Consider the following 23,635-nt stretch of genomic DNA (forward strand, 5'->3'; position numbering starts at 1 on the left):
CTTGCCATGAGAGCATATCCAGGCTAGCTCCCTGAAAAATGAGACTAGAGCCCACTCATCCCATTTCCCCCCACCAACAACAACTTTGTGAACTTTTAGACACTCGAGCAAGGCCAGGTGAGATGAGCAGAGCTAACAAGCCAGCCCCTCGAGGTCCAGGAACAATCATTTTCTTCTTGTTTTATATAACTGAGGTATTATTGTTTATTAAACAGCATTATTATGGCTATAGGTGACCAATACTCTCCCCTATAAACCTACATTCTCCTAAAGAACAGACATTGAGTTTAAGCATATTTGTGTCCTCAGGTCCTAACACTTAGTAGGAACTCAATCAATGTTTGTTGAATTAAAAGCAAAATGATTTTCAAATTCTATATACATGATAGCAGCTCTAAGTCATTAATACTTAATCTGGAGCTTTTGTTATGCAGTGGGAAACTCAACATCATTTTTCTCTTTGGACTCCAAGTTACAGAATTTCCATTGATAGATTGAGTCTTCGTTTGTGTGAGGATAGAGGGGAACCCCACTTTAGAACAATATTACCAATCTCCTCGCAGAGCAGAACTCTCCTATAAACCATGTCTGTGTACCAAACGTTAATTAAAACCTCTTATTTTTAGTGTAAATACGTTACTCATATTACTTAGGGGAATTGTGTGCAACGAACCACGTGGAGGACAGAGATCACTCATGAGTTAGTAGTCACCCCTAAACCAGTTAATCGAAACAGATTGTGAAAAAGTCAGTAGATAAAAATGATTGCTATTTAAAAAAAAAATCAAAACAAAGCAAACACACACACACACATACACACACACATGCACACACAAAACATTCTCTTGCTAGCCTTGCGATTTAGTGATAGACTGTGGATTTCTCAATTGAACTTTTGTGTCTCGGTATGATATTTTCTGTTTAAATTTCAGATTTGCTGCAAATAGATCCACACAAAGAAGGCACTGAACACATAGGTAGATGTGTGCTCTGTTTCAGACTTTCTCCTTAAAAAAATTATATATGTATATATATAGAGAGAGACACACACACACACACACATATACACACATTTGTATTTGAATTAGTCAGGATGGAAGGAGGTAAGTCACTTCAACCTTTAAGCCCCTTTGACATTCACAAGGTGCTAAAAGTCAGCTGGGGTCTCAGCTCTGACGAATTTGCATCTCTTTGAATATGACGCTTGAAAAACCCCAGCGATAGATTAAATTTTGCCAAGGAGAAAATGAGAGAGAGGCTTCCATCTCTCAGGTCTGCTGGGAGGATCTTTATGGTTGATTTACTTTTTTTAAATAAATGTTTCTTTATGTGTTTCCCTCAGTTCCTGCCCAGGCTGACTCTATCATACAAGCTGTAACTTCTGCCAGTCCTATCAGCCAGCAAACAGTAAGTCAACCTGGTTCTGAATACAAGGTGAAGGGATATTTCAATCTAAGCTGCATATACCTTCTGTGTTTTCTGATTAAAATTTGCAAGCAAACCTTGGAATAAACTCTACCTGACATGACTTCTAAAATAATTTACGCTCTTTGCAAACCTCGAATGTAGGGATTGATTTTAGTGCCTGTCACTATATTTCAGATGATCAAAAATGGATCAGGGCTTTTAAGTGAATTTAATGACCAAAGATGTTTCCTTTAAAAAAAGAAATTACTGAGGTTAGAAGACAAAATTCCTTATCTAAAGCCACAGAAAAGTGTTTTTTTTTTCTTTTAAAAGTGGCCCTTATTAATCATCAAAAATTTGAAAAATTCAGAAATAAAAAGAAGAAAAAATCACTCAAACAAATTAGAGATTCATTGTTACACTTATGTTAACACATAAGCATATTTTCTCCAGTCTCATCTGTGTCTTTGTGTTTTTGATACAGGTAAGCATAGAAAGCAAATACAACTTTGTTTCCTGATCTTTTCATCTCTTGCAATAACAATGGTGATAATTAATGAGAATGAAGATGGTAACATCCAAGCACAATTGATCAGGAAATTTTTAAGCTCTGTGCACAAATTGCCTTGCTTCATCATCAAAACAACCCCATAGGATGGGTTTTTATTACTTTCCTTATTTTTAGCTGTTAGGCAATTTGTCCAAGGTCACATAATCAGAATGTTATAAAACAGTGACTCAGATCAAGGCAATCTTATCCATAAAAGCTATGCCCCAAATCACTATGCTATGCTATAACACATGCTTTTTAAACATTATCATAAAGTCACTTTATATGTTTATATGTGATTTTTAGTGGTTGTATAGTATACCAGGAGGCTCCATTTACCGTATATCTATATTTCATTCTATGCAAATATGCCTTAGGGAGGTGTGTAAGGTGGAAACCCTGTACTATAACATTATATAAATGATCTATTATCTTTTAAAGCAATTTCTTTATTTCTAGACATCAAGTGTTATTGTTTATTTGTTCCTTCAATCACACTTTTGGTAGAGTTAAAAGAGCACTAAATATCTCATCAGATAGACCTGGGTTTGAATCCCAACTCTGCAACTTACTACTGGTGTTTTCTTAGAGAAGTACCTTAATCTCTCATTATCTCAGGAAAGATAGGGTGTTGCAAAAATTAAATAAGATGTCATGGGTGTTAACTGTTTAGCACAGTTGCTGACACATGGGGAGTGGCTAATATCTAGTAATCCTTTTCATTATTAATCATTATTTATAACAGCTCTAATTTTTTTAGCAATATTGTCAATTATGTGACCACAAATTATCTGATTCAATCTTCACATCAATGCAATAAAATAAGCATTATTTATTGTCCTTGATAGATAGAACAATGAGGCTCCCACAGGTCCAACCATTTTCCCAGGTGAGGTCTGCCTCGGTTCTGGGGAATCTGATTTCGGAGGCCACAGTCTGAGGCTCTTTGCTAGGAACTGAGGTCCCATCCCAAGTGCCTTAATGACTGCCAAGGAGTTTAAGGGTAAAAGGGAGAACTAAAGAAACTTTAAGCAGGGAGTGGGTGAGATTGTTTGTCCAAGATCTGTCTGCTGTAGCTTATGACTTGAAGAAAGAGTAAGAATGAGAACTAATTATAGGGATCTTATTGGAATTTAGGTAAGAGATGAAGTAAATATGAAAGAATGACAATGAAGTTGGAAAGAAGTGAATGGTTCCAAGAACTGTGTTGCAGACAGAACCTGCAGGATTTAATGCCATGAGGGAGACAGGGAAGAAGGGACAATAACGTCCAGGTCTTTGTTTATGGGATGGTGGGTAAAACCAATAGATTCATCACACAGAAAAAAGAATGGTCAGAGGAAGATGGCCAGTTTAATTTTGGATAAATTGAAATTAGGTTCTTAATAGGTACCCAGATGAAACTGAACAGGTTGCAGTTGAATGTAGATGTATGAAGCCCAAAAACAGAAAGCAAATTAGTGATCTGGATTTGTGTGCTTCTATTGACAGTGGTTGGGGATGTGGAACTACATAGGCGTGTCTAGGGAGAATGTGAAAAGAAGGGAACTGAGAATAGAATATAAGGAAAAATGTCAGTTAAAGGATGAGCAGAGGCTATGCTGTACATTAGTCAGGATGGGTTAGCTATGCTGAGGTAACAAACAAAGCACAATATCTGAGTGGACTGGCACAATAGACGCTTATTTCTTCCTGTGCAAAATGTAATGAGGATTGGTGGGGGCTCTTCTCCAACTCTCTCCATCTTGGGATGCAATCCTCTTAATAATTGGCTTCCAGAGCCCCAAGAGAGGGAAAGAGCATATACACAGATGCTTAACTGCTTTATTTCGAAGAGATACATATCACTTGTGCTGATGTTCCATTAGCTGCAGTAAGTGCAGGCCATGCCCTGACCATAACGGAGAGACTGGGAAGGATTGTGGGTGCAGGAAGAAGACATGACACGATAATTGAACACATAGCACTGTCTTCATCTCCAATTCAGGTGGATTCCCAAATTCAGTATGAATTGTGAGCCTCTATTCAAGCACAAGAAGTAAGTGTTGATGTCATAGCTCAGGTTGGTATGCCTTGAGGTATGATGGTGCTGTGCATTTCTGCTCTGTGGGGAGAGATGAGCAAGATACCAGACAGGACAGAAGCTAGTAGAACTGTCCTAGCTCTAGAGGTTTTGCACACAGGTCCAACATAGTCTACAGGAGTGTTGGAAACTTTTTCCAAGGAAGGTCGTCAGTAGAACCCGGCAGTCTAGGCCACAATTAAGCTCAAAATAAGAATTGTAATTCTTACCAATTGATCCTGATATAGCAAAACTCTAGAGCAAGCCAAACTGTTCCAGGGTCACTAAGGAATCAGAGAGCAGGGCATGGAGATGAAGCCTGGAGCTCATTTGTCCTGAAAGGTGGAATCTTACTTCAATAAGTATCCACTGATAATTCCAACCATCTCAGACTGGGGACTTGTGCAGTGCAGGCTTTGAACATCACTCACAGGGGCCCAAGGGGTGATATATGTCCTGCTTTCATCAGGACTGGATTGAGTTTTGAGCAAGGAAGAACCTTGAGGCTGAAGGAGACTTCAAGTGAGAGGGCCTGGGAAAGTTTCCACAGACACATTCTTGATTTTCCTGCATCTCAGCTTTGGTTCCTTCTGGTCTCTGTTGCTGACGGTTTATGTCCTAATCCTTTGGGCACTTATTCCCCACCCTCTCTGGGTGCTGATTTCCTGATTCCCGAGTGGGGAGAAAACAGTGATGTAGGTGATCTGTGAGGTCCCTGACCCTTTTAAATCTACTAATCTATAATTAATTGAAATATTGTAAAATGCAGCCCACATTAATGTATGCTGTTAGGCAAGCTGTTATTTTTATTAATCATAGACAGCTCTTTCCCACACTCCCAGTTAATGGGCACTGACTGCAGGTTTCAAAATTCATTTACAGGGGGCACTTGGAAGGGGGATGCTATATCCAAATAAAACTTCTCATGAAGTTTAATTGCAATTCACTGCCGAGTGAGGCAGAGCCGTTTCCAAGTAAGAGCAATTCTCTAATGCATGCCGAGTTTTAAAATAAAAGTTAATACTGCTCATAACCGTGGCTGATGATACTAGGAAAACACAATTGCTTGAAGCATTTGAAGGTAAAGAATTTATTCTCCTTGCTCCAGCAGAGAAACACCTCATCGGAGCATTTGCAGATTCTGTTTCTCCTGCCTGCAGAAAGGGTGGGTGTGGCCAAGTTCATCTCCAGCTTCGGAAAGGCTTGGTGCCAGAAGCCCTCACTTTGCCCTTCTCAAGTGGGCTGTAAGGGTAACATATTTATGATAAACAAATACTCTTAATTCCCTTTTTCCCACATTTCTCCCATCACTCCCATTCATCCAATTCCAGGCCACTCTGTTTTTAGGAAGACCATGTTGCACCCTGGACCTCATTCTCTTGCACTTTGCGTTAGCCAGTTATGCCTGAGCAAACTCTCCTGGAGGAAGCTGGAAGCCAGGTTCTAGCAGAGGCTTGTACAGAAGAGGGAAGTCCTTGGAAGAAAGAGAGAAGAACAAAAGAAAAATTCCTTAAAGAAAAAGAGAAGAACGAAAGGATACAAGGGCAATCGGAACTGGTAACCTAAGGAAGTGCATAGTGAGGCAGGAATGGGCACAGCACTTCAGAGCTTGCAAGGTCCTTCCCACCCTCCACTCCCAGCCAGCTCCTCCCCACCCCAGGTGGCCTGCAGGGCTGGGATGAGGAAGGAAGATACAAGACTGCAGGAGTTACATGACTTGCTGTAAGCCACCCATTTACTCCTTGAAAGGTCTGAGCTTGCAATTCAAGGTCTTCACTGCACAGGCAGCCAATCCCCGTTGCACTCATATTCCCATCGTTCCTCCATCCACTCCCCTGCTCGGAGGCTTCCTCGCTCAGTGGCTTGTGCAGCGTCTGCCTTGGCTACCACCCTATGGCATTGCTCACATCTCCTCTGCTCTCTTCCTAGTAATGTAACTTGCTGTCTGTTTCTATTTGCTGGGAACTCTGAGGGGTGTAACAATCTTTAATCATCACAACAACTTTACAAAGACCACCCTGAAGAGGAGAAGGCTAATGCTCCTGGCTTGTATCACACAGCTAGTAAATGACCAAACCAGAATTTGGTCTGAATCCTGAGATCGTTCTCTTACTTGTAAGCTACATACTTTCATGTACTGAAAGAGAGGTAGCTTTGGTTTGTGACTTTATAAAGCAAGGATCCATCCCATTTGTACAAATGGTACAAATTTAGGTACCATTTTTCTGGAGATGCAGGATTTGCACCAGATGGGGAGAGGAAAGAGCAAGCAAGTTTCTGTGGTAAGAACATATAACAGGTACATATGTCACAAGACATGGAGCAGGGCAGGTGTGAAGCACAGGGGAACATGAGAGGAAAGCCAGGCTCTGGAGGTGAGGGGCCCTGGGAAACCCATGGAGAAGGAATGCAGAGATGTACAGCACCATGGAACTTGGAGGGTCCCAAAGGATGTTCAGTGAAGAGCTGTAGACTAGAAGGAAGAGAGGGAAGAAGGGAGAAAAGAAAGGAAAGAGGAAAGGAAGGAAAGAGGGAGGAAGGAAGGAGGAAAGGAAAGAGGGAGGAAGGAAGGAGGAAAGAAAAGAGGGAGGAAGGAAGGAGGAAGGGACAGAGAGAAAAAAGAATGAAGGGAGAAAAGGATGGAAGAAGGAAAGAAAGCAAAAGGTGGTAATCTTGTGCCTCACGTTTATACTCAGGTGAGAGTAGAAATTTTCAGAGACATGAAGCTCATCATTGACTATAAATCTGATTTCCTAGAAAAGCTATAGGGTTTTTTTTTTGTTTTTTTTAGACAAGTGACACAAAATTCCATCAGAAAAAGGGTAGGGTAGCATGTGTCTGCAGTTATTCAAGTCATTTATCATCTTAGTTCCATGTCCCCTGGGTTTGCTGGAGAGGGAGAAGGCGGCAACAGAGACAGTGTGGTGGAGTGTGGTGAGCATCAGGAGAAAGCTATCTGGTCTCTCTTTTCTGACCTCTACCATCCGTGCATCCTTCCCTGAGCAAGACCTGACACTGGACCTCTTAGAGGTTCAAGCACATCATCTGTATAAGAGGGTGATACAGTTTGGATGTTTATCTGCTCTAAATCTCATCTTTAAATGTTATCCCCAATGTTGGAGGCAAGACCTGGCAGGAGGTGTTTGGATCTTGGGGATGGATCCCTCATGAATGGCTTGGTTCCATTCTTGCAGTAATGAGTGAGGTCTTGCTCTATCAGTTCATGAGAGATCCGTTTGTGTAAAAGAGTGTGGTACCTCTCCCATCTCTCCTGCATCCCCTGTCACCATGTGACGTGCCAGCTCCCCATCACCTTCCACCATGATTGTAAGCTTCCTGAGGCCTCACCAGAAGTTAAGCAGACGCTGGTGCTATGCTTGTACAGCCTGCAGAACTGTAAGCCAAATAAACCTCTTTTCTTTATAAATTACCCAGCCCCAGGCATTTCTTTATGACAATGCAAAATAGATTAATACAAAGGGACCTCGGTGCCCTTGGTGATGAAGTGCAGAACCCTGGATGAGACTATTCCTGAGAGCCAGAAGGAAGGGTATTACCTCTCTCCACAGTTTGCAGGGCCTTTACATACACGTTTCCATGCTGCTCCTTAGAACAGCTCTGGGGTTTTGGCTGGTGAGGGATCATTATACCTATGGTGGTGATGTCATCAGTGTGTGTCACTGAGACTCAACTGGAGAAGTGAGTTTTCCAAGAGAACACTCAGAAGAACAGAGCCAGGGCCAAGACTCACATCTTCCGCTTTCTTTATATGATGTTGCCTCTGCAAAACTCATTCCTATGAAGGCAATTCCAATCCCTCCTCACCCTGGGTTTTAATTTATAAGGCATCCTATATGTAAATGGGTCATTCCAAACATCCCTTTTGGCCTATTCCTTTACTTACAAACTATACCTCCAAGTCCCAAATGGTGGCAGTTCTCAAAGAGAGAAATTTACTCATTATATTTAGAATTTTGAATGAACATTTCACACAGAAACCTGGCTGAAAACAAATATTTCACTTGCCCATAATGCAAAACAAAGCTTGGGTTTAAAAATAAACACAGCACTGAAATGACAATTATATTGACAAGAATACCATAAACAAGCCCAGATCCTGATCAGATGCCTCTCACATGGTGTACCTACCTTTAACATGTTGGTGTTATACTTTGTCTCCCTATTTAATTAAAACTATGTACCTATCAAGGGCCATATTGTTCAAGGAGTTTGTTTTTGCACTTGGCTTTCTATGCAGCCATCAAAACAGCCATGTTTCAAGTTGTATTCCCTGCCAGCTTTGCTAGATTTTGTATTTGCACTTGCAGAGTTTTTTTTTTTTCTCTTTCAACTTTTATGTGGGAACAAATACTTAACCCAGGTCCACCTTCTGAAATCTCATTCTCATCAGAAATTCACCATGTGGGTAGATTTTTGCATAGCACCTATTTTAGGGGCTCCGCTGTTTCTATTCTGACTGCTCTTGAATTTTTCGACTGTCACTCAGATTTGCCATAGTTCCCCCTTGCCGTTTCATTAATCAAACACTTCTCATCATGGCACTCAAGGCCTTTCTTGACAAGACTCTAGCCTGTACCTTTCACAAAAGCATCTCACACACTCTCTATTAGCAAACATTTAGTCATTTATCCCACAAGTACATACCAAGTAGCTATTGCATTACAGATGCTGTTTTATTTGCTTCTACTATTGCACCATGCTGAGAGAGATGCATTCCTTCTTTCTCAAGATGTTCACAGTGCATATAGAGGTGAAAAGTGTCAGGTTGGCAAAAGGAAAGAATGAGTTTTTCATTCACAGGATATGGAAGACAGATTCTGGGAGGGGGTGGTGTTTTGATGGGACTTGAAGGAGGAGCCATTCAAAGACAGAGGTAAGATCAGTGGAACTTTCAAAGGGCACAGAGTGTGAGTCCAGAGTACATGGACTGTTTTTGGAGAATGACCAGTGGTATAGTACATTTAGAACCTTAAAGTTATTTGGGGAAATACATTGATGAACCACATGTGAAGGGAATCTTGGGGACAGAGTGTGGAGGGCTATGAGTGCCACATCAGAAATTCAGAATATGATTTTATGAGTGCAGGAGGATAGACTGAACTTTGGAGTGTCCTACACACTAATCAGTTCAGATCCCCCATTATTTTCCCAAACATGCCTGGCCTTGCCTGTTTCAGGGCTTCAGTCTTTCTCATCTCCTCTGCCTGGAACAGTATCCTTGTATTTCTGCTCATGAATTTCCACCCATTTCTGTATCATCTGCGTATTCCATGCGTGGAGTAGTCCACGTATTCCATGAGTGGAGTTCTCCTGAAGTGCTTCTGCCTCCATGAACGTGTGTGTGTGTGTGTGTGTGTGTGTGTGTGTGTATGTGAATGCCTTTTGCTTCCTGATGTGATTGAAAGCAGATACAGGGAGTAAAAAACACAATCAGAGGTTCCTCAATATTTCTAGTCTGCTAATGGCACTCTTGATTGTTTTCACAAACTCATTCTGTTTTCTTGCCTTGTTTGAAATATATTCCCAGTGATTTGTAATATTTTTCATGAGCAGTAGAATAGTCACCTGTTCAGCCTGCCATCTTGAACTCATAACAAAAATTCTTTAAATAGCTTGGAATCACCATTCTACTCTTCTTCCTCACATCACATTTTTCTAAAAAGGACAAAAGTCTTCACCTAACATACAATTAAGACAATACCAGTTTTTTTTTCCTTTCAATGTAGTGAGGTGACATTTCACAAAAACCACAAAAAGTATCTAACTGTCCATTGACCTTCCTTGTCCTTCTCTCCCCAGGAAATTCCACAGTAACAAAGACAGAAAGCTACTCTCACTCTTTCTTTCTGCAGTTCAGGCCCACTTTCTTTAATTTGTTGCTGTTGATAGAAAGAACCTGGTACATGGGAGAGGTCCAATTTGTCCTTGTTGAATGAGTGACTACAGGAATTTGTCATTGAGCCCTGAATGTGAGATGGTGTTGGTGATAGGGAAAGTCTTTTGCTCACCTTTGTACTAGTGAGTTGGGATTGTATTGGTGATTGAATGTTGGAACTCTTAGCATTTATCCTGCAGCTAATCTAAGGATGCTGGTGATATTGCAACTGCAGATACTACAGTACCACCAAACACACAGTAGCACCATCAAGCACTATCCCAGTTAATAGATGCTGTGGGACAACAGCCTATTTATAGCCTATTTATAATGAAGTCAGCTATGAAAAACATAAAAATAAAAATACTCCCTGAATCAAGTAGCAGGAGCAGACTTTCAAGACAAGATGCTGTTTCAGTTGCTTCTGCTTTATTTGTTTGAAGATGCAATATTAATAATGACCATTTATTTACTACCTACTATATACTACACACTGGGGTATATGCTTTGCATGGGTTATTGTATCTCAATCCCACCAAAAATTTAGGAAGCAGATACTGCAATTGTTTCCATTGTTACAGACATGGACATCAAAATGTGGAGAGTTTAAATGGCTGGTCAAAGTCATGCATTAAGTATCACAAAGAACAGGATCTCAGCCTCAGGCATTCTAACATGAGAGTTTGAGTTCTTAACCACAGGCCCCCATGCCACCCCTGTGCTGCTCAATGTACCACCCAAAGGCTCAGGGTCAGAATTGCTTAAGCTGTATATTCCATGGACTCTTTGCAGACCTGTTGGAGCTGAGACCCAAGCATCTAAGTTTTTAATGTTAGAGGAACAAGTGAATCGTATTCTCACCAAAGATTTGGAGCCACGGCCTTACCTCTTGAGAGCCCAGGATAAGGGGAATCATCGACCTGGACACGTCTTTCAGCCAGGGAAGAGAAGTTTCCTTGCAGCCAGGGAAGAGAACAGCGCAGCTCTTTATGTCATGGGCAGGAGGATGGGCTGGGAGCTCCAGGTAGGAGCTTCTCTGCCAACAGTAAAGACTTCCCTGATTCCTAACCCAGGAATCTGGTGATGCCCCAGTTCTAGGTGGCAGAGGCTCAGATGACTACAATCTTCTGGACTGTCCTCTATTTAAGTCACATGTGGTCTGGAAACAAATTTCTAGGCAAGAGCCAATGCTGAGGGTCTTGCCTGAAGCCCTCCCAGGCCTCTTGTCTTTGGAAGTGGTGCCTCCATATCTCACATCTGGCACATCCTCCAGCACCTTCAGAGAGAAGTCTTTGTGGGCTGTGCCTCTTTCCCAGCAGTGAGAGGTGGATGTGGAGGTGCTTCTAGTCACAGCCTGGCTCACTGTGGCTGCCTAAGGCATGGTGTGCTCACTGCATCCAGGGTGGCGGCTGAGAGTCATTGGCCTCCACAAGTAGACGGTAAACTTAAAAAGGCAAGCTTGGTCTGGTTTTTCCGCTGAACTTCCCCTTTGGGAAAATTAATCTTTCCCATCAATCAAGATTCTTTAACAGCTTTTAATGTCCTAATGACTCTTAGGTCTTTTTCTGACCTCCACCTTGTGGGCTTTATCAAGCTTATTACAGCCTTTGGAAATGTCTTTTTCTCCCCTTTCAACTTAAAACCTCAAGATTAGCCTCCAGATCTTCTGCTTTTTGAAATTCCGTTCAATACAGAAAATATTTAGAGAATACCATGCGAGACTGTTATTAAGACACAGATCTTGTCACAAGAGCAATCATGTTCTAACTGAGAATGGGCAAAATCTCTGAAACCATGAGCTAGCCTAGAAGAATAAGCAAAGCATTGCAGGAAAACAGATGAGGTATTTATTTTACCAAGAGAGAGTTCTTAGTGAGTTGTGATCCTAATTGCATGAGACATCATTTTAGATAGCATTTAATGTTAGCTTTGTGTCATATTGCCACTTCCCTTACTGCACGCATTTTCCAGAAACCTAGAATGCTCCCTTTAGGTTGTAAAATTAACAGAATGAAGATAATACAGCTAGACTGTGGACTACTTCAAGGCAGTTACTGTGCCTTACTCCTTGTCCTATTCCTGGACTAAACTCAGAGCTTCAAGGTATCAGACAAGTGAATGAAGAAGTGAGGATGGAATGCTTCCTATGATCGTAAATGACCCTTAATATTTGCGGTATGTTTTCCAAGTTTCAGAATCTTATCACATACTCTAGCATGTTTTATTCTTGTATATATTCTGTGAATAAAAAAGTGACGTTTCATTTTTATAATCAAATTCAACAGGCAAGAAGACTGATATTTACTGGGGCTTTCACCAGCCTAAGTGCAGAGACCTGGAAGAGGCCAGATTGGGACTTGATCTCTGATCTGCCTGGCTTTCGATTCTACACAGATTCCCCTATATCACCTGAGGAATTGGAGTTGAGTATTATTATTGCTATAACTGAATATTTTTCATGGATTATTAATCTTTTTTCCTGAGTTGCAATTCATGGATTATTAGTCTTTTTACTATTTGTGATAATTAGCATATGGTAAAAGCAAAAGAATGTTCAGGCAAAATGAGTTCACTTGATTCTAATGTTTGATTTAAGAATTTATGTTTGGTGGGTGATGATGTTCATTTTGTTGGACTTTTCAGAGCCAATAGGCATGGCTGATCATATTAACACCCTCCCCTCCTGACTTCCTGCTTATCACAGGCTACCGTCATACTCCTTTGTCACCGTGGTTTCTGCACTTCAGGATTCTTCTCTGAGTCCTTCTCTTTTTTATCTAAAAGGTGGTTCTGCTCAGGTTTTGATCTTCAGCCCCTTCTCTATGCCCTTTCCCTATTCCATTTCATCCAACTCTCTTGGCTTATTTACATTGATAAGCCCATGGAGTCTCAATTTTTATCTCTAGTATGAACTTTAGTCAGTCATATCCAAATGCTTACTTGGAATCTCACAGACCTTCTTATTTCATTCAATAAGTATGTACTCATTACTTACTACATATTTGGTACTCTTCCAGGCATTGAGAATACAGCAAGGAAAAGACTTAAGGTAACTTATCCATCCATAACTTATTAAAGTGGAACTTCATTCTTCATCTGTGAAAACTGTTCTCTGGTTTGTCTTAACTTAATGAATGAAGCGCCATTCATCCAGTGTTCTAGATGAAAGCCTGGGAGTTGCCACAATTCTTTCATTTCTTTGACTTCTCAAATCCAGTCCATCAGCAAGTTCTGTCCATCCTAATCTCAACATTACTCTCAAGTTCTTCCCCTTCTCTCCATGTCTGTTGCAACCACAACTAGTCCACGAAGATCACCATCGTCTCTTATCCAGATGACTGCAATAGTCTCCTGACTTCCTGTCTTGGTGCTTCTGTCTCTTTTGCACACCATAGGAAGAGTGACCTTGAAGTATATCATTGGACCACACCATTCCCTGATGAAAACCACTGATGTCTTTTCTTCGTATTTGGGAAACAATTCAGACTGTTAGCATGGCCTGCCCATATGTCTTCTGGGCAATCTGACCCCTGGGCGCATCTCCAAACTCATCTCACATAATTCCTTCATCATCTACCACCTCCAGTCACGTTAGTCTGCACACTGGTCCTTGAATACACCAATGCTCTTTCACATTTCAGAGTCTTCCCATACACCATTCCCTCTGCCTGGAATATCCTTTTTTCTTCTGGTTGTTGCTTGGTTCTTTTTCAACCTTTGAGCTGAGCTTAATGATCTCCTCAGAGAGGGCTTCTTTGATTGTTCTTTTTTTTCTGTTCCAATACTTTATTCTTTATAGAATTTAGCACAACTCATGATCATTTTACTGATATTTGTGGTTTAGATTTTTTAAAATATCTTTTTCTGCTAAAATATAAGCCCATTACAGGTAGACTTTGTGTTATCTTGTTCACCGGTTTTATGCCTAGTGATTAATCCAATGCCTGATATGTAGCAGGCCCACAATAAACACTTCTTGATTGAATACATGATTATTTTGCCACATGAAAGACTAACAACTGAGACTTTTGTTTATATTTCATCAAATATTTTAAGGCAACTTATTGATTTTTTTCTGAGGAAAACATAAATAATAACTAGGCTCAGTGATATTTTTAATAGTCATGAAATAATCACAGAAAAGTCTTCATCTAAGGATACAGTTAATAAGTGTTAATATTGTCTCTCTTCCAGACCAGGGTGTCACATGAAGAGATGTTTAGGGAGCTACTTTATACGGTTTCTGAGATTGCATGTAATGACATTTATCATTTGCCCATGCAAATGTAATTTAATCTTAGTCAGTGATCCTTTATCAGTCCCTTCTCTGTGCAAGATTCCACGGGCAAAAGTTGGGTATATGAGTCTTGGAGGAGCATCCAACCTGCAGAAAGGGACCACGACAACTTCAGATCTAACTCAAGGGAGACGATGAGAATGTGGCAGTCTTTGGTACAGACATGGAAACATATATATGTTTTGAAAACACAGAAAAAAGAGATTGAATTTTCCCCTAGGAAAAGAGGAACAGTAGTGGCATTTTTGTTGTGTCATGGGGATGAAATAATATCAGGATGAGAAAAGGGGAGAAGGGAAACCAAAAGAAGCCGACTGCGCTGGCATCCACGTCACAGATTGAGAAGCGTGTTCCGTATCTTTTCCAACTCCATAATCCTGTGAGCCAATAGTACAGGGATTTCTAATATTTTGTGATTTTTGTTGTTGTCTGTTTACTTGTTTTTACCAAGGGAATTAAAAATCAGAGGATCAGTGAGTTTTCCTAAGGACACTTGACTCCTAGCAGTGAGAGGTCTTCAATCACGGCTTGTGGATCTAGGCTTCTGAACCTAGCTCTGTACTAGCCTGTCCCATGCAGATGTTGAATTAAACGGGTGGCCTCAGATCCCCCTTCACTTTTCTACTCCCTCCCACCAGTCTGAGAAACACTCTGTGATGATTCATTTCCTCGCAGAATGTGGGTCCCAAATAGCCAACAGTGTCACCTGTCAACAAATTTCCCAAACTTTGAGGGGCAAAGTTTTAACTTTTTAAACATTCTCAAAATCAGGGAAAATGTTTACAACTCCTACATGCTGGGCCCACTCGGATTACAGAATGTAGTGTGGACTCTGCAGTAACTGGTTATTTCACAAAGCCATGGGCTTCTGCTCACCTTCCCTTCCAGAGTGCTGTGTACGCTGCCAGAACCCTTTCTCTGGAATGGAATCATTTAAAGCTGTTGAAGGCTTCTCTCTCCTAACTGGCTGGTAACCAAATGTTGGCAAGATGACAGCCGTCTAATGCAGTGCCCAGGGTCTCAGAGAGGAGAGGTGCGAGCAAGGATAACATCTAAGGCTGCTCATTATTGCAAGCACCTAGTATTGAAGGAGGCCATCACTTGGATCTGGAACTAATGCTTTTTGTTGCAACATATTGTGCTGGCGCTAGGAGGAGGCTGGCACTAGGCAAGACAGCATAACGATAAGGTGGATGCCAAGCGCTTCTGTGAAGATGAGACAGATCCCTGTTTCATAGCACTGTCTTAATAAAAGAACCTCAATAGCCCGCCCCTCCTCAATATACACATTCTGTCCCATGTATTATTCTAATCCGCACTCAAACCACCCAACTACCTCGTACATATGTACACACACCCACTTCCCACTAAACTTCCTGATGGCAAGAGCAAGGACTAGAGAGGGCAAGGACATTCAGGGCCTGCTAATATAAATGTAACTATCTAATAGATCAATTCCAGAAAGATAACAGGGCACAGGCTTTGAGAGGCTGAGAAGAATTAAATTTCCTTGTCTAACAGAAGATCAGGCTCTTTCTCTTGCCTACTAAAAAAGGCTGGGCATTAGCAACCCAGGTTCTCAGAGAACTCGCCAGCAGAGAGGCATCAGGTGGACTCTGGAGAAGGTCAGACCTGTGACCAATGAGTTATGGGCACCCAAGAGATGGCTGAGATTTGACTTTACATCACTGCCTCCTCTGCTAGTGTGACTGCATCCTCCTTCCATCATCAAAACCCTCATTTAACCTTGGCCTTGAATTCAGGTCAGCTACATGCAATGGTGTGTGCTAGTGGTGCTCTGCGGAAGTAGATCCCTGTGGTGGTGCTGAGGAAAAACTAAGGTACATGATTCTGAGGCAAGCTGGGGGATGGAGAAACCAGCAAGATCAAAAATAAAGAGGAAGAAGAGGCCATGAGAGCCTGGGCATCCAATGCTCTTGACTCAGAAAACCATAAAAGTCTTGGAGAAGATTCCAGTGCTCCACAGAGCTCTGGGGTCCCAAGGTTGAGATGTAGGCTGAAGGGAGGGGGCTGAGGAAGCTGTGCAATCCATCTGCAAGAAACTGGACACAAGGCCCAGCCCAGCTCAGCAGGGCTACAGACTCCACAAAGGCCTAGGGAGCCAAGCAGGGGGCAGGTGCTTGTGGTATACGCTGGGCCGCCGTCAAGTTTCCAAGGCTCCCAGAAGGCCAGTACTGGCCGCCTCCCAGCCTCTCTCTAGCCCATCAGTACCCCAACTTTCCAATGTCTTCTGCTTGGTCTCCTGCCTCATTTACTTAACGCTTCATGCTGAATTGGTTGTCCTGGGCTCTGAATCCAGGCAACCAACAGAGCAGAGTATTAGCTTTCATGTTAGTGGCAAATGGGGGAAGAAGTATCCAGAGGAAGATCTGAATAGTTTCCATGAACTTAGGAAAATAACCAAACGTAACAAAAGACTGAGCTCTGTGCATTCTACAATGCAATCACGCGTTCATTCATTTATCCCAACTCACTCATCTCTTCAGCCTCACCCCCCTCTCACACACCTGTTCCCTTACTGAGCATTGCAGTCCAGCCTGATATCTCAATGGAGTTGTTTTTCTGGGACTCTTTTCCTCTTTCACCCCAACCCCTATTTGGTCCTTTCCTCCTCTCCTTTCCCTCCCAATGGCAGTTTTTTTTTTTTTTTTTTTAATTTCAGAAGAAAACTTACAAAAATTGTTGAAACATTCACTACAAAGCAAAACCTTATTTTTTTTTACATTCAGCAGAGAGCTCCTTGGCCCCCACCCCCCAAAAAACCGGCAGCCATGTCAAAGACACTACCTCCCCCTTTGACATTCACGCAGTGCTCCGAGTCAGCTGGGGTCTCTGCTCTGACAAATTTGCATCTCTTTGAATGTGACGCTTGAAAAAAGCCGGAGCCGCTAGATTAAATTTTTTTTTCCGTCGAGAAAATGAGAAAAGCCTCTATCTCTCAGCAGAGTCTACTGGGAAGATCTTTATTCTGATTCTTGTTAGAATTGTTTATCACCCTGACAGGCCAGACTCGGACGAGATAAAGGCTCCTCTGCATCACGGGGCCTGACAGTGGTAGGACATGCAGAAAAATGAAAGAAGCTGGAGAAAATATTATTAATAGATGCCGACTTGCTTTGCCTGCACGGCACGTCAGGGAAGGGAGAGGAGAGCCATGGCTTGATTGCAGGCCTATGAAGTTCTGTCCAAAAAAGAAGCTATTTTTCATTAAGTGATAGAAGGGCCTTTTTCATGTTCTTTCCTGAGGAGCTGATAACTTATGCAGTTTATTCTAACCCTGCTGATTTCTGTCAGGGGAAGAAAACTCCTGAAAGATGGCTTCGATGTGTCCTTTTCAGGGAAAGAAGGCTGGTTTGACAGACACACAAGCAGTCGAGAGGCCTGGCCTGGATAGGCTCAAGGTCCCCAGATTCTGGTCGGGTGTGTGTTGTTGTGTCTAGGATAGATGGGGAAGGGGAAAGAAAGACTAAGCCAAGAGCCCCTCAGCCTCGAGGGGGGCTCTCTGCCTTATGAATGTAAGGCTTCCTCAAGTGGGTCTGTGTGTATGACTCCCTTCCTAGAAATACACCCTTGGTGCTTCCATACGTGGATGCCTTCCCAGCCACATTGCAGTTTACTGCTGTATCAGTCTGCTTGGGATGCCAAAGCAAAATACCACACACTGGATGGCTGCAACAAGAGAAATGTATAGTCTCGCAATTATGGAGGCTGAAAGTCCGAGATCAAGGTTCTGGTAGGGTTGGTTTCTCCGGAGGCCTCACTCCTTGGCTTACAAATGGCTTTCTCCTTGCTGTGTCCTCATGGGCCCTTCCTCTGTGCACGCACACCCTTCTCGTCTCTTTCTCTTCTTATAAGGTCACTAGTCCAATTGGGTTACAGCCTCAGCCTCATGACCACATTTAACTTTACTTGCCTTCTTACAGGTCATTTCTCCAAATAAAGTTACACTCTGAGCAACTAGGGCTTAGGACTTCAAAGTATTAATTTTGGGGAGACACAAATGAGTCCATAAGAACAATGCAGCAATTTCTTCCATCTTTGTTTTTCTGGATTCAGGCAGCAGAATCTGAGAGTGGGACCTGATGCCAAGGCAGTCCTGCAGTGTCCCTAAGGAAAAGCTTATTCTTAGGAATGGAAGCTGTGCAGATGTGTTTCAGTCAGCTGGCCCCTGGCACCAAGGAGAAGGCCCTTGTGAGGAAGGTGGGGAAGGTGGCCTCTGACAATACTTTTTCCCTAATGGGACAGCTGTAGTGGGAGAAGAGCCATGGCATGCCTCAGCACTTGGACTGGTAGCTGAGTGACCCAAGGCAAGTTGCTTAACCTTCTGTTCATTGGTTTCCTCTCCTGTAGAGGTGGTAGCATTTCTGTTGATGCCCAAACCGAATGGGGACTGAATGAGATGAGGGGATGTGATAGCTCCTCATCTAAGCTGGAGGGTCGTGTAGATGTAGATTATAAAGGATAATTACAATTGCTGAGGGGTGGGTACATGGTGGGTGTTTCCACCTGGCAGGCTGCACTGCCATGGGTAACCCAGTGAGTTTGAGCGTGTGAACTTTGTCCAACTTTGGGCTCAGCCATGAATCTGTAAGGGATTTATCTCCAGAGTTTTGTGGGAACTGGTGAATTTTCTCTGTAATCTGAGTCCCGATGCTGAATCTCCTCCTTCCCCAACCCAGAAGCCAGAAGGCTGGCTGAGGGCTCTGTGACAACGCAGTCGGACACCCACCAACACCAGGGGTATTCATCCATTTCACACTGCTATAACGAACTGGCCGAGACTGGGTAATTTATAAAGGAAAGAGGTTTAATTGACTCACAGTTCAGCATGGCTGGGGAGGCTTACAATCATAGTGGAAGGTGAAGGGGAAGCAAGGCAGCAGGAAGGAGAATGATCACAGGATGAACTACCAAACACTTATAAAACCATCAGATCTCATGAGAACTCACTCAATATCAGGAGAACAGCGTGGGGGAAACTGCCCCCCATGATTCAGTTACCTCCACCTGGTCTCTCTCTTGACACATGGAGATTATAATTCAAGATAAAATTTGGGTGGGGACACAAAGCCTTACCATGTCACCAGGAAATGGCAAAATTCACTCAATTTAACAGTTTGGGGTCTGTGGGAAAAACCTCAGCAAAACTGGAGGTGAGCGATGTGGTTCAGGCATTTCCATTTCAGTGGGATTCATGGAACATCTGGGATGACCAAAGACCTTGTGCATAAGGGACTAGACTTATGTAGACACAGGTGACACATTTGCCTTTTCTGTGTCATTTACTACTTTAGAACATGACTTAACTTTTTCAAACTTCGCTGTCCTTGTTGCTCACATGGGTAACACTGGAGAGAGCTGTATTAATAAAGTGTATACATTGCTTGGCATGACCCCTGAAGTATAATAAGTGCTCAGTTTGCAGTTGTCATGATGTTTTTGTTGCTGTTGACAACGATGATGATAATGTTTGATGACGATGGTGATGGTGATGACAGCAATGATGGTGATGATGATGACAATGATGATAATGATGATGATGGCAGTGATGATGGTGATGATGACCATGATGATGATGAAGATGATGATGAAAATGATGACAATGATGATGACAATGATGACGATAGTGACATGAGGATGTTGGCAATAATGATAACAATGATGGTGGTGATGATGACAATGATGAAGGTAATGACTGATGGTGATGATGGTGATAACAATGATGATGATGAGGATGGTGATGGTGAGGATGGATATAGTTATTTGCCTGATAACTAACACATGCACAACACTGAAACATGTGCTGGACAGTACCCTGGATCTTTCTGTGCTTTGTGTCATTTAATGCTCACCCTTAATGAGTAGGCATCCTTTTTATCCCGGTTTTAACGATGAAAACCTTGATGTTCAAGAAAGGTCAATGAATTGTCCTGGGTCGTACAACCAGTAAGAGACTCTGCAATTGGCTGGGATGGTGCTGGGCCTTGGTTGGAGAGTTGGGGAGGGTCTTTCATTTTACCACATGAAAGACAGGAAATTACCAAACATCCATGATGGGAGTAAAATCCCAGAAGAGCATCTTCACTTTATAATCTAGAGGGTAACTGGAATTATTGGCCAATTGTGTACAAAGTCACCTAGTAAGTCATGTAGACTGGTAGAAATTATTTCAGCCTTTGTAGACCCTAGTGACTAATAAAATGAGCAACACTCAAAAACGAACTAAAAGGTCCCAAGTATTTTCTGGCATGGAATGACTAAATAGTTCCTGCAGGGATTAACTTTTCACAGAAATCTTTTGCTCATCCTTCAGCAGACAGGTTCAAAGTCACTTCTTCAACGAAGCCTTCCTTAAGTTCCCCAACATAGGATACTGCCTATCTTTTACAGTGATGAAAAACATCTTCTACAGTAATGAAAAACATGTAACATATTTGCAGGTTTTCTGGAAGAAAAGTATCACAGCACAGTGGAATCATTTAAGGACTGGTGTGTCTTCCCTCCTTAACTCTCCCAGTGGAAAGATGGAGGCCCTGCAGGACCCAGGACTTTGCCTGACACCAAGATGGTATTCAGTGAACATACATAAACAGAACTATGGAAATTAAACAGCTTATGAATCATAAATATATTGAATATGAATCTTAAATCTGTAAAGAGAAAAAAGTCATGATGTTAACAGAGAGCAAAAGTTTAATTTTGAAATATGCAATTTAGAAATAATAATGAAATTAAGGGTTATATTTTATTTTATTCAACACAATAATAGCTCAGGCCAAGTACCAGGGTGGTGGCAGGGTTTGGGCTGTGTTGCAGAAATATCTGGGGTGTGAGTTCTGCCCTGAGGGAGCTTCCCTCTAGAGACAAAGCAGCCCCTGAGAGTTACTTTTTCTGTTGTCACTGAGCAACCTGAAGGAAGGGGTGAATCTTAGAAATAGGAGGAGAGAAGACACAGGACTGAGCCTTTGGGCCACAGGAGTGGAAGTTTAAAGAATGAGTGGGATTTCTCTAGGTCATCAAACACTTGCAGTATGTGCAAAAATGCTCCTGAAAGAAGAAATATGAATGAAGACCAGGAGGCATGAAAGAGGGTGGCAAGCTGAGGTCCATGAGTGCCAGGATGAGCTCTAGGCTCTGTGTGGAAGACTGGATTCCAGCCATGGCTTTTTCCCTTGTTCATCACAACTCAGTTGACCTTTCTGGGTGCAGATTCTTTATCTCTAAAATGACTGTGATGAAGTAGATAAGGGAAGGGTCTCTTCCCAGCCAAGTGAGTCAGATTATCTATGGCTTGCTTTTCTTTGATGGCTTGAAAATGAAGTCTACTCATAACTGATTAATTCCCTTCAGAAATTAATTGGAAAGAGTTCTGATGTTGGGATGAGGCCTACTTCTTAATTTCAACTTCTTCCTATACCTGGGGCCAATTCTGTTCAGCTCAACAAACATTAATATGGTGATCACTAGGAGCCAAACATTGGGAAATCTGGACACATTTGAGAATAAAAGGTGGTACCACTCATAATTACGTGTAATAACAGGTTAAATTAAATGACTATACTAGGCAAACTAAGATGTAGGATCACCCTAGCCATATACCATATTAAGCACTTGAGAAATAGAGTGAGTAAGAGATTCAAGTTCTGTTCTCAGAGAGCCTACAGTATAGTTGGAGACACAGCCATATTTATTTACTCTCATATTTATTTGCTGAATTGTTTACTTATCTTCTCCAAGCCTCAGTTTCTGCATCTCTATGTTGGGCCTAATACTGGCATCACCCTTGTAGGATTGCCCTTGATGTTAATAGATACTTCTAAGGATAATATACACACAATCTTTGCACAGTGGCTGGTACTGAATGAACATGCATTTATTCACTGCCTGGAATGGTATTTGACATAAATAAAGTATTCAATAAGTATTTATTGAAGGAATGAATAAATAAATGTTGACCACTGTTATTGTTGCAATTGTTGTCCATCATGGGTCCCGAGGTGATTTTATAATATAGTTTAATAAATATTATGGTATAAACAAGCATAAGACCATCTATGGAGAAAAAAAATATAGCACTGAAATCACCTAAAGAGAAAATAAAGAAACGACTTCTGGAGAAGAAGATACTTGAACTAGGGGTTAAACCATGAATAGCAAAACCCAAAAGTTGGAGTGTGGAAGGCTAACAGGAGGGTGAGTGTGCTCCAGGCAGAGATGACAGCACAGACAAAGGCACAGGACTGAGACACAGCAGAGTATGTTTAGCAAACTACAAGTGTTGCTGGATCTTAAATGCAGGATGTGGGGAGCAGCTGTAAGTGCAAGGAGAGAGGAAGTCAGTCATGACTTATTGTAGGCCATGTTGGGGTTAGACTTAACCTTGAACAGGATGGGGAGCCATGGCAGGACTTTGAGCAGAGTAGTAACATGGCTTGACTTATGTCTTAAGTCACCATCAATGTTCTTGTTTTCCTTCTGTTGTTAACATCCTGTCTTGCATTTGCAGACAATAACTTTCCTCCAGTAGATCTGGTCCGGTGGGTCTGTACTTGAGAGTAACTAGACTTTCTCTAGCCAAGGTGTGGGTCTTAGCTAGAGCTAAGCCAATCAGTCTTGTCCATGGATTTTGCATCTTAACTAGAGTGAAATCTTTTTAAAGAAAATGGCTGGAGCTGGTTGATCCTGGCAGAAGTGCTTGGAGACAGTCTGTGAGTCCCTGCTGCCCAGATCCCCAAGAGGGCCCAGTAATTTCCATCAAAGCTATAGTATCCCAGGTGCCTGCTGTCACACAGACCTGCTGGACTTACTGACAGTATTGCTGAGATCTGCTGTCAGCCTCAGTCTCCCATCTTGCCTTCTAACCTTATGCTTGTGCTTCTCGTTGGCAGAGCAGGGCTAAAGTCAAGTGACTAGAGACTGAGAAATGTAGTTTATAGGTTCAACCCTCTCTAACAAAGAAGAGGATATAAAAAGAAAAACATGAAGCTGAGAGCCAGGATGCAAATCTATGGCACACTATTTTTTATGACTCTCTTTCCCACAGAGGTATTTTAATGCAGGTTTACACTAGAGGACCTGTGATGTTAATCATATACAAAGGCAGATGAGGCCAAAGTCAATGAGGGCCAGCACAGAATGATCAAAACTGGTCAGGCAATTATCACTACAATGTAAATCCCCTGAATGCAATGATTCTCTTTCTTATTCATTCCTCTAACCTGACTCCCGATCTCCTAAAATAAGTGTTCAATCAATATTTGTTGACTGTCTGACTGACTAATGGGAGACTTTCATTCAATGATAGCTATAACTGAAAGTTGAAAAATCTTCTCACTGGCAAATTCACATGTGATCCAAAGACCTTTGCAAACTGCAAATGTTCTTCGATGGGTGGTCACAATG

At 42.0% G+C, this 23,635-nt stretch overlaps 1 long non-coding RNA gene across 1 annotated transcript in view; it reads left to right on the plus strand.

The window, feature by feature from the left end:
* LOC134760099 (uncharacterized) overlaps positions 1-23,635 on the plus strand; it is a 123,320-nt gene that overhangs the window by 97,887 nt on the left and 1,798 nt on the right. Inside the window, exon 4 of the long non-coding RNA XR_010137025.1 lies at positions 1,343-1,407. This is a non-coding gene — a long non-coding RNA (uncharacterized LOC134760099). The remainder of the gene's footprint in view (positions 1-1,342; positions 1,408-23,635) is intronic.

The sequence above is a fragment of the Pongo abelii genome, chromosome 15, assembly GCF_028885655.2.
Source record: "Pongo abelii isolate AG06213 chromosome 15, NHGRI_mPonAbe1-v2.0_pri, whole genome shotgun sequence".
Lineage (NCBI taxonomy): Eukaryota > Metazoa > Chordata > Mammalia > Primates > Hominidae > Pongo > Pongo abelii.